The sequence below is a fragment of the Monodelphis domestica genome, chromosome 2, assembly GCF_027887165.1.
Source record: "Monodelphis domestica isolate mMonDom1 chromosome 2, mMonDom1.pri, whole genome shotgun sequence".
Classification (NCBI taxonomy): Eukaryota; Metazoa; Chordata; class Mammalia; order Didelphimorphia; family Didelphidae; genus Monodelphis; species Monodelphis domestica.
The window spans coordinates 273,019,689-273,039,957 of NC_077228.1; the positions used below are offsets into that span (position 1 = coordinate 273,019,689).

At 41.2% G+C, this 20,269-nt stretch overlaps 1 protein-coding gene across 12 annotated transcripts in view; it reads left to right on the forward strand.

The window, feature by feature from the left end:
- Positions 1 to 5,895: 5,895 nt before the first annotated feature.
- The window catches only part of PPARD (peroxisome proliferator activated receptor delta), an 84,802-nt gene continuing 70,428 nt past the window's right edge, over positions 5,896 to 20,269 (forward strand). For 9 of the 12 annotated variants that reach the window (XM_056818084.1, XM_056818080.1, XM_056818087.1 and 6 more), the window contains exon 1: positions 5,897 to 6,059. The gene's annotated coding sequence lies outside the window, so the exon portion shown is untranslated. Of the gene's footprint in view, positions 6,060 to 20,269 lie in introns of all 12 variants that reach the window. The other 3 variants (XM_056818085.1, XM_056818086.1, XM_056818091.1) reach the window with 2 other exon arrangements.

Genomic DNA, 20,269 nt, shown 5'->3' on the forward strand with positions numbered 1-20,269 from the left:
AAATGCTTTCCACAGCCAAAGAAGGACCTGTTAGAATTGGGTTGTAGATCAAAGCACACCATCTTTCATTTTATTTCCTTTACTAGGTTTTTTTTTATTGTATGTGTGATATGTGTCTTCTGTCATAACTTGGGAAATATGGAAATATGTATTACATGAAAGCACCAATATAACCTTTCTCATACTACCACTGGGGATAGGGCAGAGAGAGAGAGAATTTGGTTTACTAAATGTCAGAAAACAATTGTCCAAAATTATTTCTACATATAATTTTTTTAAACCCTTATCTTCTGTCTTGGAATCAATTCTGTGTATTGGTTCTAAGGCAGAAGAACAGTATGGACTAGGCAATGGGGGTTAAGTGTCTTGCCCAGGGTCACACAGCTAGGAAGAGTCTGAGGTCATATTTGAACCCAGGACCTCCCATCTGTAAACTTCAAAATTTCTTAGACTTATAAATGTTGGAAATTTCACCATTGGGAAATTTCATACTTGGAAAATTTCTTACTGATAGTCTATTGGAATGTGAACCCCATTGGCATGGGAGGGTCCTTCTCCTCCCTACTTAAGATTACTTTAGGACAGAAACCTTTTGCTGAACAATGGGAAGGGCTTTGACCTATGCTTAAGCATAGAACAGGAATTTCTTTGAGTCATGATTGATTTTAGAATTGATACAATGGAGATACTTGGAATCAATCTCCACCCTACTCAGTCCTAACAGGATTTAGGAAGGGCTGCAGCATAAATCAAAATTTAATTATTCCAATCTCTACCCTACTCAGGGTAACAGGATTTAGGAAGGGCTGTAGCAAAAGATCAAGATTTAATTATTTGAGAATATGACCTCCAACACACATGTGCAAAGCCACAGACCTCTGGGCGGTCCTGGGTTAAGCTAGAGCCACCATTGGCACAGGGAAAATGATGGACAGTGATTGGTAGATGTGAGAACTGAGGGGAGGGAACTGGGATGGTTTCCTTAAAGATAGAGGGGTCTGAGGACTGGAGGGGGGTTGGAGAGTTTTGGCTCTGAGTGGTTGGAGAGGTGCTCTGAGAAGCTTGCTCTGAAGGAAGCTGGAGGTGGAGGCCCCGGAGACTGTTTCTCCATTTTGGTCACGTGAGTAATAGGGACTGATCTCCTTTCTTTGCCCCAGCTATCTAAGGGCTTGGGCCTTTTGGCCCAGCCTAAACAGAGGGGGTATTTAAGCCCTATTCCCTTCTCTCCCCTTTCTCTCTCTCTCTCTCTCTCTCTCTCTCTCTCTCTCTCTCTCTCTCTCTCTCTCTCTCTGTATCTCTAATTCCTTTCTTCCTCCTGTTTGTAATTAAACTCTATAAAAGGCTGACGGCTGACTTGAGTTTTCATTTAGGAATTACATAGCTGAATTCCTTGGCGACCTTAAATTAATATATATCAGTCTTTTAAAGTGATTTCCTTGTCACACTATCTACAAGAAACACACATGAGGAAGGTAGACATGCATAGGGTAAAAGTAAGAGGATGGAGCCAAATCTTTTGGGCATCAACTGATAAAAAGAAGGCAGGAGTCACAATCATGATATCTGACAAAGCCAAAGTAAAAATAGATCTAGTCAAAAGAGATAGGGAAGGTAATTACATCTTCATAAAAGGCAGTATAGGCAATGAGGAAATATTAGTACTGTAAACCTTAAAATTTCTTAGACTTATAAATGTTGGAAATTTCACCATTGGGAAATTTCATACTTGAAAAATTTCCTATTGATAGTGGGAACTCTATTGGAATGTGAACCCCATTGGCATGGGAGGTTCCTCCTCCTCCCTTCTTAAGATTACTTTAGGACAGAAACCTTTTGCTGAACAATGGAAAGGGCTTTGACCTATGCTTAAGCATAGAACAGGAATTTCTTTGAGTCATGATTGATTTTAGAATTGATACAATAGAGATACTTGGAATGACAGAACCAGGTCTTGGAAAATACAATTTCCACCCCACTGAGTCCTAACAGGATTTAGGAAGGGCTGCAGCAAAGGATCAAGATTTAATTATTGAGAATATAACCTTCAACAGACATGTGCAAAGGGGGCAGACCTCTGGGCGGTCCTGGGTTAAGCTAGAGCCACCATTGGCACAGGGAAGACATGGACAGTGATTGGTAGATGTGAGAACTGAGGGGAGGGAACTTGGATGGTTTCCTTAAAGAGAGAGGGGTCTGAGGACTGGGGGTGGTTGGTTGGAGAGGTTTTTGGTCTGAGAGGTGGTGCTTTGAGGATTGGCTCTGACGGAAACTGGAAGTGGAGGCCCCTGAGACTGTTTCTCCATTTTGGTCACGTGAGTAATAGGGACTGATCTCCTTTCTTTGCCCCAGCTATCTAAGGGCTTGGGCCTTTTGGCCCAGCCTAAACAGAAGGGGTATTTAAGCCCTATTCCCTTCTCTCCCCTTTCTCTCTCCCTCTCTCTCTCTATCTCTAATACCTTTCTTCATCCTGTTTGTAATTAAACTCCATAAAAGGTTGACTGCTGACTTGAGTTTTCATTTAGGAATTACATAGCTGAATTCCTTGGCGACCTTAAATTAATATATATCAGTCTTTTAAAGTGATTTCCTTGTCACAGTACTCAACATATATGCACCAAATGGCATAGCATCAAAATTTCTAAAGGAGAAACTAGTGGAGCTCAAGGATGAAATAGATAGAAAAACTATACTAGTGGGAGACCTGAACCTTCCTCTATCAGAACTAGATAAATCAAACCAAAAAAATAAATAAGAAAGAGATAAGAGAAGTGAATGAAATCTTAGAAAAACTAGAGTTAGTATATATGTGGAGAAAAATAAATAGGAATACACCTTCTTTTCAGCAGCATATATGGTAAATTCACAAAGATTGACCATCTACTAGGGCATAAAAACATTGCAAAGAAGTGCAAAAGAGCAGAAATAATAAATGCAACCTTCTCAGATCACAATGCAATGAAAATAATAATTAGTAAGGGTACATGGAGAGGCAAATCAAAAATTAATTGGAAATTAAACAATACAATTCTCCAAAATTGGTTAAAGAACAGATCATAGAAACAATGAATAATTTAATTGAAGAAAATGACAATGATGAGACATCCTTTCAAAACTATGGGATGTAGACAAAGCAGTACTCAGGGGAAAATTTATATCCTTGAGTTCATATATTAACAAATTAGGAAGGGCAGAGGTCAATGAATTGGGCATGCAAATTAAAAAACTAGAAAGTGAACAAATTAAAAATCCTCAGATGAAGACTAAATTAGAGATCCTAAAAATCAAAGGAGAAATTAATAAAATTGAAAGTCAAAGAACTATTTATTTAATAAATAAGGCTAGGAGCTGGTACTTTGAAAAAACAAATAAAATAGACAAAGTACTGGTCAATCTAATTTTAAAAAGGAAAGAAGAAAATCAAATTGACAGTATCCAAGATGAAAAGGGAGACCTCACCTCTAATGAAGAAGAACTTAAGGCAATTATTATGCCCAATTATATGGCAACAAATATAGCAATCTAGGTGATATGGATGAATATTTACAAAAATATAAATTGCCTCGACTAACAGAGGAAGAAATAGACTACCTAAACAAGCCCATATCAGAAAAAGAAATTGAACAAGCCATCAAAGAACCCCCTAAGAAAAAATCCCCAGGTCCAGATTCACAAATGAATTCTATCAAACATTCAAAGAACAACTAATCCCAATATTATACAAACTATTTAACAGAATAAGCAAAGAGGGAGTTCTACCAAATTCTTTTTACGACACAAATATGGTACTGATTCCAAAGCCAGGCAAGTCAAAAACAAAGAAGTAAAACTACAGACCAATCTCCTTAATGAATATAGATTCAAAAATCTTAAATAGGATACTAGCACAAAGATTCCAACAAGTGATCATGAGGGTTATTCACTATGACCAGGTGGGATTTGTACCAGGAATACAAGGATGGTTCAATATTAGGAAATCCATCCACATAATTGACCACATTAACAAGCAAATCAACAAAAAGCACATGATTATCTCAATAGATGCAGAAAAAGCCTTTGATAAAATATGACACTCATTCCTATTGAAAACAGTAGAAATTATACGAATAGAAGGGCCTTTCCTAAAAATAATAAACAGCATATATCTAAAACCATCAGCAAACATCATCTGCAATAGGGATAAACTAGAAGCCTTCCCAATAAGATCAGGAGTGAAACAAGGATGCTCATTATCACCTCTATTATTTAACATTGTACTAGAAACACTTAGCTGTAGCAATTAAAAAAGAAAACCCCAAATGGAATCATGAAGAGTCAGACACAAATGGGTAAACAGCAAGAGAGTGAAAGAAGAGAAAATGGAAACCCCTATTGTAGGATGCCTTCCCAAGGAGTTTAGTCGTAGAGGACAGAAGAGATATAGGATAATAGATAGCAAAAATGGAGAGACTGACTGAGTGAGGGTTTTCTGCAGCTGGAGAATACTTGGACATGTTTTTAGGCAATAGAGAGTAGCAGGCCCAGAGAGACTAAAGATAAGTGACAGAATTGAGATGATGAGAGAGGCAATCTGTTAGAGGAGAAAATGACTATTTCCATCTTTTATCCTATTTGTTAATTTATTGGTAATGAGGTGAAACCTCAGAACTTTTTAAATTTACATTTCTCTTATCATTAATGATTTAAACTATCTTTGTTTATAGTTGATATTTTACATTTCTCTTTCTGAAAACCACTCATAATCTTTGACTATTTGTTTTTTTTTTCATACTAGATCATTTTCAGAACTGCTGTCTAACCACACCTCCTCCATCTTGAACTTGTGAATTGACTTTTCTGAACACATGTTTTGTTTTCAATAGTGTCTGACTTTGTGACTCCATTTGGGGTTTTATTTGCAAAAATACTATAGTGGTTTGCTATTTCCTTCTCCAGCTCATTTTTCAGGTAAGGAATTGAAGCAAACAAGGTTGAGTGACTTGCCCAAGATCCCAGAGCTAGAAAATGACAAAGGATAGATTTGAACTCATTGGAAGATAAGTCTTCCAGACTACAGACCTAGCATCCTATCTGTGGTGCTACCTTGCTACCTTTTATCCCTGTTAACTTTCATCTTATTAGAATTGGTCCCGTGTTCTAATATGTCAAGATTTTTTTGATTCCTGACTTTTATCCTTCACCTTGTATATGTATATATACATATATATATATATATATAAGTTCAAGGTCTATGCTATTAACTAGCTGTTTGACTTTGTGTGTGTACCTTCATTTAAATTCTTTGAACCTAAATATCTTCAGTTAATATTCCCCACCTACCACCATTTTAATCAACTGAAATATTTTTTTGTGTTTAGTGCTTAGTACAGTATCTGGCATACTATGTAAGCTTTAAAAAAAGCTTGTTGAATGACAGATTCCCTCCTCTTACGGGATCAAATTATATTTGCCCCTTCCCGAGTGAATCCAGATTTACATGAGTCCAGAGCTGGGGCTCCTTGAAGCAAAGAGCCCGCTCCGACCCCGGGGCTCCAACAGTTGGAAGAGATGGCTAAATAAAAATTCCAGCAAGTGCTGCAAGAGTTACCTGTCCACAAGCCCCTCTTCCAGAGAGCGGTGGCTCCTACCTCGTTTGTAATGCCCACAATTGGGTACCAGGAGGCGCTGCAGTCAAGCCCAGGGCAGCAGGTACGGCGCGTAGCAGAAACTAAACTTGGGGCTCATTAATTGGCCAGTGTTTGTAGAGGGGGTGGGGCGAAGTGAATGAGAGACTGGGTTGGAGGAAGGCTAAGTGATGATTCAGCTGGAGGGAAGGACTGGGAAAGCCAGGTGGGAGGAGGATGGGCGGGGTGGGGGGGGAAGAGAGGAGGGCGCGTGGTGACGTCACCGCATGAGGGGCGTGGTCCTCAGAGGCGGCGCAGCGTGTGACGCCTCCGCCGCGGTGCCGAGGTTAATGGGAAAAGTTTTGACCGGACCAAGGATCGGCAGGCGGCGGCGGCGGCGGAGGCTGAGTCGGGAGACCCAGCTAATGCCGGAGCCGGAGCTGGCTGTAGCCCGGACAGGTAGGCTGGGGACACCCAAGTTCCGAAGCATGGGCGGGAGAGAGCGGATGCCGTGCGGGAAGGCTAGGGGGGAGGAGGGCTAAGTGTGCTGAACGGGGCTGGGGGCAGCCCAGGCCGAGGGAGGGCGAATGGGACCGTCCGAGCGCAGGCGCCGATTTAGGCCCGGCCCCGGCTCTCCCTTCCCTCATTTCCTCCAGTTCTCTCCTTGTCCCCCTGGAGTGAAGTCTCCATAGTCTTCGCATCTCTCATCTCTTCCCCCCCACCCTTCACCCCCCCCTCTCCATCTCTCCTCCCTCCTTCCTATCTCTCCCTTTTCCATCTCTCCTTCCTCTCCATCTCTTCTCCTTCCCTATCTCTCATCTTCCCTCCCCATCCCATCTCTCATCTTACCTTCCTCCTTCCCCATCTCCCTCTCCACCTTTCCTCTCTTCCCATTTCCCTTCCCCTCCGTCTGTCCTTCCCCCATCTCCCATCCCTCCACCCTCTCCATCTCTCATCTCTTCTCCCTCCTCTTCTCTCCCATCCTTTCTCCATATCCTCTCATTTCTCCTCCCTCACCCTCTCTCCTATTCCTCTCCCTCTTTCTTTTCCCTCCTAGTTTCCTTTCCCTCCTCATTCCTTCCATCTCTTCTCCCATCTCTCCTCTTTCATCATCTTCTCAATCCTTTCTTCCTTTCCATTTCTCCCATATCTTCTCCCTCCTCTTTTCTCCTATTCTTTCCCCCTCTCTATCTCTTTTCTGTCCCCTCTCTTCATGCCTTCTTCTTCCCCATCTCTTCTCCCCTTTCCCCAATCCTTTTCCCTCCTTCATGTCTCTGATCTTCTCTCCTTTCTCCTCCCTCTCTATCTTTATCATCTTTTCTTCCTGCCTGATTCTTCTCCCTTCCCACCTCTCCTCATCCCTTCTTCTTGCCCAGCTTTCCCATCACTTCCCTTTCCCATTCCCTTCTCTCTCCACTTATCTCATCTCTCCTATCCCATTTCTGCCATCCCTTCTCCCTCTTGCATCTTTTCTTCTTCCTTCCAGTTTTTGCTCCCTCTCCTCCTTCCCTTTGCTCACTTCTTCCCCATCTCCTCTCCTAATTCTTCCCCCTCTCCATTTCTCTCCTGTCTCTTTTCTTCCCCATCTCTTCCCTTTCCTCCATTTCTTCTCTCTGCTTATCTATTTCATGTCTTCTTCCCCATCCCTTCTCTATGACTCCCCCATTCCTCTATTCCAATTCCCTCCCCATCTTTCTTTCTCTGTCTTCATCTCTCCCCATCTTACTTCCCCATCTCGTTTTTATCTTCTCCCTGCTCCATAATCATTCCAGATTTTTCCCTTGTTCTTCTTTCCCCAATGTTTCCATACTGCTCTTCCTCCGAGATTCCTTGCATCAGTGCCATTTCTTTTTTTTCGTTTTTGTATATGCTACTCCATTTCCTTGTCACTGTTCTCTTCTCTGCCCCCCCTCTAACTCATTGTCCCTTAACACCATCCTCATGTTCCATAAGCCTTACCACTGAGTCCTCTGGGACTGATGGTTCTGGAGAAACTCAGTCCCATTTTTTTTTAAACCCTTACCTTCTGTCTTGGAATCAATACTGTGTATTGATTCCAAGGCAGAAGAGCAGTAAGAGCTAGACAGTGGGGGTTAAGTGACTTGCCCAGGGTCACACAGATAGTCTCATTTTCCCCCAATTTTCTAATCCTCATCATACTTCTAGTCCTCACAGGTATGTCCCACTCCTGACTTCTTTTCACCTTTCCAGTCTTCATCCATCAGTGTGCCACTGGACCCACTGAGCTCATTCCCCTAAACTAAACCTCTTTTTTTTTTTAACCCTATCTTTCATCTTAGAATCAATACTGTGCATTGGTTCTAAGGCAGATGAGTGGTAAGGGCTAGGCAATGGGAGTTAAGTGACTTGCCCAGGGTCACACAGCTAGGAAGTATTTGAGATCCATCTTTAGGCTCAGCTCTCTAACCAGTGAGCAACCCAGCTGCCCCCTCTCTCCATCCTTTTATTCCTCTCTCTACTTCTCCAGTTTTGCCCTCCTATCACCCTCCCTCCCCTATGACTCTCCTTATCTGATCCTTCCATTGTCCCAAAGGCCTCATTCCTTCCAGTTTCCATCCTTTCTAATTCCCTGTTTTCTTTTCTGTCCTTATATTCCCTTCATTCTTGCCTCCTTAGTGTTCTTTTTTCATTTCAGGCCCCCACACCTAGTATCTGTTCCTTTTCTGTGAACCCGTTCCTGGCTTTAAGCCCCTATTCCACAGTGATTCTTGATAACTTGTCAACTTGTTTTCTGATCATGCTTACCTAATCTACTTCCCAGTGAGTTTTTGTCTCTACTTACTCTCCTAGGTGCTTATTGCTTCACTTCAATTTGGGGGGGTCCTGTCTACTTATCTCTGGTTCTTCACTACCTCCAATTTTTTATTCACTATAAGCCCCTGTCATCTCTCTTTAATCCTTGTCCCCTTGTCCTAAAGATGGAACATTAGCTCCACACATTCTTTTCCTCTTTTCCCTTAGGAATTTTAAGGCACAAGCTTGAGCGGCAACAGAGCCAAATGTGAGGAAGATGGGATAGGAGTGAGAACATGGGGAGTTAGGTTGGGGGAAGGAGGGCAGAGGCAATGAATGATAGTTCAATTTGTGGGTTGTTTTTCATAATCTCAACTCTAAAATTTCCCTCTTTATGGTGGGTGACTTCCAGGAACCTTCAGGGAATGAAGAGCAGCTGAATTGGGTGTGGGCCAAGAGTAGCTAGAGGCCTCCTCCAACTTTTTCCCTTCCAGGAACAGAGAGACAAAGACAGAGAGAATGTCTCTGTCTCTCTCTGTCTGTCTGTCTCTGTCTCTCTCTGTCTCTCTCTCACAGTATCTCTCTACTTAAGAATATTATTCTCTAGTTCTAATTTTAGGACTAGATTTTCTAGTTTGATGAACCCTGGAATTTGCAGATTATCCATTCATTTTAGATGAAAGATTGTAGGACAGGGGCAGCTGGATAGAGAAGCCAGTCCTAGGTTCAAATCTGGCCTCAGATACTTCCCAGCTGTGTGACCCTGGGCAAGTCACTTAACCCCCATTGCTTAGCCCTTACACTCTTCTGCCTTGGAAGCAATACACAGTATTGATTCCAAGACAGAAGATAAGGGTTTAAAAAAAAAAAGATTGTGGGACAAAGTAGATAATAAGCCTGTTTTAAAGTCAGGAAGACCTGAATTCAAGTCCAGTCTCTGACTATATTAGTACTGTAACCCTGGGCAAATCATCAAACCTCTTATTGATCCCTGAACTCCCAGAGACAGACTTTTCTCTCCCTGCTCTAGACTTCAGGAAGGGAGTTTCCACCCCTGAAATTCCCTGCAATATTAAAGTCATGGTTCTGGATTAAAAAAAAAGAAAAGAAAAGAAAACTCTCCTACATCTTTTGTGGCTCAGCACCACTATTCTTTTCTTTTCTTTCTTTTTCAACTCTTCTATCATAACAACTCTAAAAGAAAATGGGGTAAGTGACTTGCCCAAGGTCATATACCTAGGAAGTGTCTGAGGCCAAATTTTAATCCAGGATTTCCTGACTCTAGGCCTGGCACTATCCACTGTGCCACCTAGCTGCCCTTCAGATGCATTCTCGAGCAAGCTCTCTTCTCTCTCTCCCACCCTCTCCTCCTTCCCCCTTACCTTCCATATGTATTGATTCTGAGGCAGTAGAATGGTAAGGGCTTGGCAATCAGGATTAAGTGACCTGCAAGGTCACACAACTGTCTGAGGCCGAAATTGAACTTGGGACCTCTCATCTATAGGCCTGACTCTATCCATTGAACTACCCAACTGCCCCCCTTCAGATTTTGTCTTATCAGCTTTTGTTAGATCTAGGCAGAAAGCAGATGCTGAGAGCTCCAGCTGCTTTCTTCATACTGTAGTTCATACTATAGGGAGACTGTCAGGCACAGGCGTGTGACTAGTGGACATTGGTTTGCCTGCTTCATGAGGTATGTTGCAGCAGACCAAAAGCTTAAAGAGAAGCAGAGGTCATTTCCTTTTGCTCAGTACTATATACCTAAACTATACAAAAAAAAATGGTCCCATTCTTTAAAAGTTCCCTGAAAGAGGAGCTATCCTACCATTTTGGTGGTTTGTCATTTAATTTCTCGGAAGGCAGTTTGTGATTATTTATTCTGGTCTTATCTTCTGGAAAACCTTGGTTTATATGATACAAAATACTCTTTATTTAGGTCATGTATTTCTTGGCTAATTCTAGAGGATCCTGAAAGTTTGACTAGCTTTCTTTGATTTCAGAACAAAGCTGCTATTCGATTAGTCTCCAGATTTTAGATCCTTGGTTTCATAAAATTGTGTAGCTTTTATCTCAGAGGTTTATTTAGATGTACTTGGCAAATAAAAGGGGAACAAAGTTCTCAAAGACTTGGAATCAGTTTCGGGGTCCAACTTTGGGATCCTCACAAAGGGGAGGTAAGTTTAAAGTTGATGTAAATAAAAAATTTCAACAAGCAAACTTTAATGTCAAGAGATCAATGAAGCAGAGAGAAGCTAGGCAGCTTAGTAGTTAGAGAACCAGGCCTGGAGATGGGAGGTCCTGGTTTCATATGTGGCTTCAAACACTGTCTAGCTTTGTTGCCCTGGGCAAGTCACTTGCTTACCCCTTATCACTCTTCTGTCTTGGAACCAATACATAGTGTTGCTTCTAGGATGGAAAGTAAGGGTTTTAAAAAGAGAGGCCAGATCTCTTCCGACAAGGACTGTATAGCTTCTTGTCAGTGGTCTTTGAGGATCTTCCCAGTTTGTAGCTTGTAGAAGTAGGATAGGGGAGTCATGATCACCCTTTTCCCTGAGAACTTCTCAAACTTGAGATGTATATGAAATGTGAAAAATGGAATGGTTCTTTTTTATTTTTCTTTTAAAATATTTTCTTGATGCTCCTTTTTTTTCACATTACTATTATTTCCCAATGATCTCTGCCCCTCTCTCCAGAGAACCTTTCCTTGCAACTAAGCAAAGCAGATTTATTATACTAACTATAACTGAAGTGTATACTATACTTTTTAAAAAACCCTTACTTTCCGTCTTGGAATCAATGCTGTATATTGTTTTCCAAGCTAAAAGAGTGGTAAGGGTTAGGCAATGGGAATTAAGTGACTTGCCCATTCACACAGTTAGGAAGTGTCTGAGGCCATATTTGAACCTAGAATCTCTGGTCTCTAGGCCTGGTTCTCTATCCACTGAGCCCCCGGGCTGACCCCTATATTATGCTATTTTAATTTGATAAACCATCATTACCTTTCTGCCAAGAGACAGGAAGTATGTGTCACCATCAGTTCTCTGAAGTCAAGTTGGCCCCTTTGTCCTTATAAAGAATATCCCTGCATGTTTCTCTTGGGTTATTTTCAAGAGGTTGTAGAAGAGCCTTTGGTGATGATCTCCAGCCCCTGACCATGAAACAAATCTTGGCCTATCCAATCCAAAACAGTTAATATCCATCTTATTTTGACTTTGTTCACTTTTTTTTTTTTTACCAATTCTTTCACTTAAACTGGCTGATGGACATTGTTGTAGTAACTCCAATTGGGAACTGACAGGCTATTGACTATACTGAGGCTAGCTCAGGCTCTAGCTGCCATAGCCAGGTGAATCTCTTATTAGTTCATTCCTGTTTCTTTTGAGCAGGGAGTAGTGGTATATTATCATTCCAGGTTTAACAACTAGTTTCTATTTGATAGTCCATTTCAAGACTGTTTTACTCTGATCTTTAAAAGGCTCAAGAATTAGATTAGGTCTAGTAACTGCTTTGCTTATATTTGCATTTTATGTCTAATCTTTTGAATTTGACATATTAGTATGACATGGTATATTAGGCTGGTAACTTTGTTTTTGCCCTTCTAGTCCCGTCACTTTGGAAGATGTGGCATCTCCACTTTCTGAACCCAATGTAGGAGAACTGCTTTTATTGAGGTTTCCTGTACAATATTCTAGGCACTCGGGGCCTTTCTCTAAGGGCATCTGAGTAGGCCCAAGCAGTACCAATATTTGTTAAAGCCAAGGGACCTTGGCAGGTGCTCTCATTTGGCATGATTTGGGAAAGAATGCAGCTGTCCTTTTCTTTATGTAAGCAGTCCTCAGGGCCTACAGATCTCAGCATGTTTTCAAGTGGTGCAGGCCCCCTGGGCCCCTTCCCCATTCCTTCCCCTACTCCCCAAGCCAGGAGAAGTTGGGACCTGTCCCTTTCCCAGATTCCACATACTTGTGGAGGAGGAAAAAGATGTCTTGCTTACCTTCTGTTTATTGATGAGCTCTTCTGTTGTGCCATCTGCTCTTGAAGGGTTCCTCCTGCCAGGTCATAGTAGCCTGTTCCTCTGCCCAGAGTGTGGAAGCCCCTTATTGCCAGCCTCAGCATCTCTTAAGGCTTTCTATGCCTTACTTGTCACACAGAAATGACTGTGGGTGATTGATGATGTTCATGGTATGTAATGCCATTTAATCAGTCAACAAGTTATTTATTAAGTGCCTATATAGTATGCTAGACACTAGGGATACAAAGGCAAAAAATGAACCTAAGGATCCCCCCCGCCCCCCCCCCCCAAGGATTTCTAGGAGCTTAACTCAGACTGGGCTACAGTATGTCAGAGCCTGTGATGAACATCTGGCTTGAGAATAACTTGAAGTGAATTACTTTTGTCACTGAATTTCAGATTCATGTGAATCTTGCTTCATTGACAGATGGCTCCTGACTTTTTCATAATGACAGAAAATAGGTACTTAGAATATGAGTTAGGATTTGTCTCTTAAGTGGTTTGGGGGTTATAGAATCAGACCTGATTTTGTGTGTTAGCATTTTATTAGATTGCTGTGTGTGTTGGATGCCTAGTCTTGATTCTTTACCTTGTGTGTCTTCCCTCCTCCCTGGCCCTCTCTCTTTCCCTTACCCCAACCCAGACACACTCTTGTGAAGCACATATCTTACTTAGAAGAAAGCAGGTTGCCTTTAAGAATGAGAAAGATTGGGGGCAGTTAAGTGGCTCGGTGAATACTCAGGCCTGGAAACAGGAGATCTTGGGTTCAAAGAATGAGAGACATTTTGCTAACTCATGATTTCAGGTCAGAGAAAGGGGGACACAGGATAAATTAGCCAGTATTAGGATACCCTATATCAGTGATAGTGAGCCTGTTAGAACTTTTTAGGGACCCCGTGACATGCCTCCCCACAATGCATGCCATGCCCTACCCCAAACTGCATGCCCCACCCAGCCCTACATTCAGGGGTGGGGACAGGCTGCAAGCTGACCAAGCCAGGGGCCCTGTGGCAAAGGTGGAGGGAAACTCTGGAGGCTCGAGTGCCCCATGCCCTCCCTTGCTTTGGGGGACAAGGTTGGGCCACACTTGACCCCCGAGACCATGGAGGGAAGCTAGAGTGCCCCACTCCCTGCATTTGGGGTTAGAGCCAGGCTCCCAGCAGGCCAGGCGGGGTTTTTGAGTGCCCACAGAGTGGTCTCATAGGTTTGCCATCATAGCCCTGTATGCTTTGCTCTCAGACTGAAATTCTTTTGAAGGTTCCTTTCCTGACTCCAGCTCGTTATAGCTGAATATTTTAGGGTTTATTTTTCTCCCTCCAGTTTTCTATGGTGTATTTGGTATACATGTGATACTTCCAAGACTGCTGCTGGTCACTCACAGATGAGGATGTGTTCTCCATAAAGGAACCTCGTTTTTGTAAACTTGGAGTCTCCCACTATTTCAGATATAAAACCATGGTCCTGAAAGGGGACTGAGGTGATATTCATCCTGGGGCAGAGTCCCAAATGGCAAGACTCCCAGGTTGCCAGTCTGCTATTGTTTTTGCACAATTCCTTACAAAGAATAGGTGTTTGGTAAACATTTTGTTGGTTAAATGAATGTCATTATCATTGCATTTTTGCTAGAACAACAGAGGCTTCCATGTTTTCTTCCTTCAATGTTACTGCTGCCATATGGATCTAAATGACTGGAATAGTAGAATAAAAGACTGCTGAGATGTTGTCACCACAACTTCTAGCCTGTGGTCTGCAAAATTGTTTCCTCCATCCTTGGGGGGCCACTTCATTGTAAAGCAAACAGTCCTGTCAGCTTGCTCTGTTCTCAGGATGTCTGATATTTTGTGGCATCCTAGCAAATGAGCTTTGGGTAGGTAATATTCATTGTCCTACTCTGCACATATGAGGGAGAATATATACAGAAGATCTGGTTTCAGTGACTGGCTCTAGCTGGGGACAGAGGGAAATATAGGACTTCTGTTTATGTTGTTTCACTGTCAAAAATTCATCAATAGCTTCCTTAAAACACTGCCTGTCATCATGGGCTTTGCTTCCCCTTCCTTGTCTTTCAGATTATTTGGATTTTTCTGTTGCCAGATAGGGTGGTGAGCCCAATATGTGTGCTGGTCAGGGTTGGGGGCAAATTGTTTACAGAGCTTGCAGAAACCCAAAAGCCAGGGGTCCATTTTGTTCTCATACCCACACTAAGTCTTCATGAAAGGAAATTTGGAGTTGTTAGACTGGGGTGTGATGGTGAGGAAGGGAAGGGATCTTTGGGTGACTGAGACTCACTGAGAAGAATTGAGGACTAATATAAGGTTAGAAGTTTCCCAAGATTTTGATCTTTCTGCTTGGAGCTGCTCAGTGGTCATTGGTGTTATAAAAAAATTTTTTTAAACCCTTACCTTCTCTCTATCCTCTGAATCACATAACTGCCCCTAAAAGGTTTTTTTTAGAATCATCAGCTCGACTGTCAAAAGTTCTAGGAATGGTTCTTTCTTTCCTTTTTTTTTAAACCTTTACCTTCTGTTTTAGAATGGGTACCAAGTATTAATTCCAAGGCAGAAGAGCAGTAAGGTCTAGGCAGTGGGGGTTATGTGACTGTCCCAAGGTCACATAGTGAGGAAGTGTCTGAGGCTAGATTTGAACTCAGAACCTCCCATCCCCAAGCTTGACTCTTTAGCCACCAAGCCACCTAGCTGCCCCTGAATGGTCCATTTTTCTGCTTCATGTCCTTAATTCCACCATTTTTCTGAAAAGTGAAGTAGTCTGGAACATTTTTTAATCAGCCTTTCCAGTTTGCCTCAGGGAAGTGATCCTTTGTTGGACTTGCCCTGAGAATTGTGCAATCCAGCTGGGAAATACGACGGGCAAGTAAAAAGATTTTAAAAATCAGTAATGACAGTCATTATAGAAGAGTCAGGAATTTAGTCATACCATATGACTTATTGCCTTTATGACCTTAGGTAAGTCACCTCCCCTTCACATCCCTCATGTAGAATGAGGGAATTGGACTGTGTGATAAGATTCTTTTTTGCTCTGACTCCACTGAACAGAATGCCATATGCTAAAAGTGAAATAAGCAGTAAAGGCTGAAACTGTACGTACTCAGAGGAAGGAATGATCAGAGTATCAAGTGAATGTGGTAAGGTGATGCTTGAATAGGGCCTTGAAGGAAGGATACAACTTAGAAAAACGAAGAGGAGACTGTCAGGGAGAAAGTAAGAGACTGAATATGCATATATATTAAAATTGGAAGTTTATATCACTAATCTAGTTACACTACTACTACTGCTTCTCTTTTGGAAAATCATGATCACATGACTAAGATATGACCACAAGGATTTTGTAAGTAGCAGAAATAGGTATCTCTGATGTAAAACTGTGAGTAAGATTGGTTTGTATTCATTAGTCATGGAAAATGACGTTGGAGAACTAGAAGAGTAGAATGTTAGATTTAGGCGGGGCCTCATATAGAGCAACTTCTTATTCCTTCTTTGGTATCTTGGATGGACATTTATCCTGTGTGAATGTTTAGACGCTAAGGAGCTCACTGTATCATGAGATAACCTAGTTAATTGTCAAAACCCTCTTAAGATCTTAGAAAGTTCTTAGAGTATAGTAGAAATATCATTTGGCCTAGTGTCCGGATGCTTGAATTCAAGTACCAGTTTTGCCATTGATTATCACTTGGGCAAATCACTTCACCTCTCTTTTCTCATCTGGAAAATGTGGATAATTATTGAATTTCCTGTCTCACAGTGTTGTTGTGAGAATAAAAAACTTTATAAACTCTAAAGCCCTGTAGAAATAGTAACACCTTTGGTTATTGAGAATGGTGATGCCCAGGTTGAGATTGTGGAAGGCAGAAGTTTCTTGAGTATCCAGTGGATTGCAGTGAAAGTTGGGGGCTTTTTTTAAGTATAGGGGAAGGGGGGGGTGCAGGTGGGAGACTCAATGGATTGAGAGTCAGGCCTAGAGATGAGAGGTCCTGGGTTCAAATTTTACATCAGACATTTTCTGGCTATGTGACTCTGGACGAGTCACTTAATCCCCATTGCCTAGCCCTTACTACTCTAATGCCTTAGTACCAATACTTCTAAGAGAGGAAGGTAAGAGTTTTAAAAATAAAAATTAAATTAAATTAAGTATCAGGGAGGGACATGATATGATGAAAGCAAGAATTATAAAAAGTTTACAGTGGTATATGCGAAATAGATTGTAGGCAGAGAGAATTTTGAGGCAGGTAGACTAGTTAGGAAATTGTAGCATTTTTATAAGTTCTTCTGGATATGAGTAAGTTCTTCTGGCTAGCCATGAATTTTAAAAAGCATTTCTGTGGGCCTAGCACTTTGTTAAGAAGCAGGGATACAAACTAAAAAGTAAATACATTCACTGCCCTCTAGCAACTTATGTTTTTTGAAGGGAGACACCATTCACAGGGGGCCAGGAAAGGCCACTCTTCTGCCATAATTCAAGCTTGTTTCACAGAATCAGTTGGGCCAGAAATTTCTGATTTTATCTAATCCAATCCATATCTGAGCCATCCAGCTGCTGCTTGAAAACTTAATGAAGAATTATGATCATTTCAGTGAACAGAGGTGACTTTAGGATTGGCTGTAAAACATTCCTCTCCCTCATTCCATACCTCTCTGCTTCTCCTCAGAAGATAGGTATCTGCATAGATGTCCTTTGCATTGATGTGTTTCAATTGACTATACATTTATTATTAGGGAAGGGATAGTTGGGATAGTCATTGGAAGTCAGGAGAAAGTCACTCAGGAAAGTCATTCAGGAAAATGATAGTGATGTTTAAAAAGAGAGCATCAAAAAAAAGAATACTATTCTTAATTAAATTTTTAAAAATATAAATAAAAAATAAAAAGAGAGCATTAATAAAACATTTGGAAAGAAAAGACCCTGGTAAATGGAACTCAGGGCCGCCCTTCTCTTCATTTTATTTTTCATCATTTTTAGGAATTTTCCCCTTATATCAAGCCCTCAATGACTTCCATCCATTTCTTCTAGTTCTCCCCTTCAGGGTCAAGTAGAACTAATCTCACATGGCAGTTCTTCAGATCCTTGAAGACCATTTTGTCTAATTTTCTTACCAGCTTCTCTTTTCTAGGCTAAACAGCTCCAGGGGGAGTAGAGTATACTAAATTGAAAAATTGGGAAGTTGGAGTTTTGAGAAATGTGGCAGTATGTAATGTTCAAGTTTTCTAGTGTGAAGGTAGGACTTAGAAAGACAGTCACTAAACTCATTGAGGGAGGGAGGAAAGTGTTGTTGAGGTTGGTATTGTCAAACTTGGACAAACATAGAACTGCTAAAGGAGTCAGAAGAACCAAGTCTTTAATCAGGAAAGAGATAGGTCCATAATAATTGCTGCTATACTGAGCCAAGTACCAAATACTGATGGTGGTAGCAGCACAAAGGACAAACGGGGATGCTGAGTCAACACAACAGGAGAGAGCCTGATCCCTGTGAATGCTAGAAGGTGAAAGGATAGAGAAAAGAAAAGGTTTAAGACAAAAATAAGTTTGCTAGTAAAAGGGGGCAGGTAAATTAGGATTGGAATATTGAAAGGATATAGTTGTGGGGGAAAGGAGTAAGGGATTGGTTAATAGAGATGGGGAATGGGTTTGTACAATGATGGGGAGTGGGACTCAGAATCACTAGGGTAATACTAACCATTGAATATGAATTCAGGCAAATTATCAGTGACTGGAGATTAAGTTATCATTGAGGGAGGCTGGTAATTAGACTGTTCATGGTCCTCTCTCAAAACCTAATAACTTCTTGGTAGGTGAACGATGTTGAGTCCTATGATGCTATATTCCCAGGAGGTAGGAGGAGGTGAAAGTTCACCCTATATCAGGAGAACAAAGCTGGCAATTCTAGGTGGGCCTAATAATATAAAGGTCTTGTAAACACATCCCTTTTCTTTCCCTTTCTTTCCTCTGGACCAGGCCCAGCTCTAACCCCTGGGTGGACTGGCCTCTCTCTGGGGCTCCTGAAATAGCAGGTCCTGAAAGAAAAGGAAGTTGGGGAAAGAGACTGAAAAGGATAGAAGAAAAACCACAGGTAGAGGAAGTGATGGAAGATTTTCCTACCCTATTGTTTATTTTCTTGGGCTCTGAGCTCCAAAGGTTTCTATTCTTTGATCTTTGAGATGTAAATTAACTGAATAATTTCTGTTCTTGGCTGTTAATTGACTTTGTTCTTAAACCTTTAGTAGTTCTACAGCTTCTTTTATGAGGATAAATTATTCTCTCAAGTTGTTGACCATATCTTAGGATCATAGATCTGATATTAAGGGTCCTTAGAGGTCATTTAGTTCAGCTTTTGTACAGATGAAAAAACAAAGGGATGTCAAGTGGCATAAGTCCAGTGTCATAGGTGGTATCAGAGGTGGGATTTCAATCCAGGTTCTCTGACTCTGCAGTCACTTCCTTTTTGGAATGGTTGATCATCATTAAATACTATGGAGTTCATGAAACTGTGTCGACATAGCCTTATTCTTTAGTTTTTGAATCTGAATCTTATTTTCTAGCACTGGCTCACCTGGTCTCTTTTGAATTCTCTACACCTTGCAAATTACACAGGGCAGGAAACAGGACTCTCATAAGGGTGCAGTATGAAGAATGTTCTACCCACTTTTATCATTTATATTTTTAAGTAGGTTTTATTGCTACCTCACATACTATAACCCTTTGAGTCTTCTCTTATTACAATAGGCAACCATTGTTATTCTAATATTTGTAGACTTTTCTTCCTCTGTTGCATTCTACCCAGTGTCCTTTAAATTCTTTTAAAACAAACAAAACAACCCTGACTTTTCTGTCTTAGTTACAACTCTAAAACAGAAGGGCAAGGATTAGAGAGCTGGGATTAAGTGACTTGTTCAGGGTCACACAGCTAGCAAGAGGTCAAATTTGAACCCAGGACCTCATGTCTCCAGACCTGGCACTCTATTCACTGTGCTACAAAGATGCCCCCCCCCAATGTCTATTAAATTCTAATTTGTTCTGAACCCTTTTCTAATTTGAGGTTTTGTGGAATTTAACTCTTATTCCTGTGAACAGGAGATACTCAGGACTTGCCTTATTAGCTTTCAAAGAAATATTTTTACAGTCTTTTATTAACTGCTCTACTTTACAAGTACCTGTCTGACTGGCTAGACTAGTATTTCCTTCAAAGAAAGCTGTGTGATCTATCAGGGCCTCTTGCTGGTCCCTGTACAGCAGCAAAGGATTGGGTGGGCCTGAAAGATTCTTCTTTCCTCAAGAGACTTAATTCCAGGTCATAGAAGGAGGAAGAAACTTTAGTCATAAAAAGCATCAAAGAATAGTTGAAAGAACAGCCGACTTTGAGCCAGGATTTCTGGGGCTTGAATATCAGTAGTTGTGTGACTATAGGCAAATCGTTTAAATCCAATCTGCTGCTTCTTTTGTAACATAGATATAACTACATATCTCAGAATTGTGAAAAGACCACTTTATCAGTTAGTCGGCAAGTTTTTATTGTGTGCTATGTACCAGGTACTGTGCTAAGGGCCAGGAATTTGAAGAAAAAGCAAAAACAGCCTATCTTCATTGATTTTATCTTCTAATAGGAGATACAGATACAGATTTAGGTATAGATATATATGATACATATGAAATAAATGCTAGGTGGCCTTTGAGGGAAAGGAGACTTCAAAAATAGGCTCCTGAGCTGAATCTTTGAAAGAAACCAGGGATTCTGATAAGCAGAAGGGAGAAAGAACAATTTTCCAGGCATGGAGGACAGGGAAACCTAGAGATGGGAGATGGAGCATCATGTGTAAAGAAAGCAAGTAGGCCAGTACATCTGAACAATAGAGTAGATAGACAGAAATAAAGATAGGAAGGTTTGCCAAGAGATTTT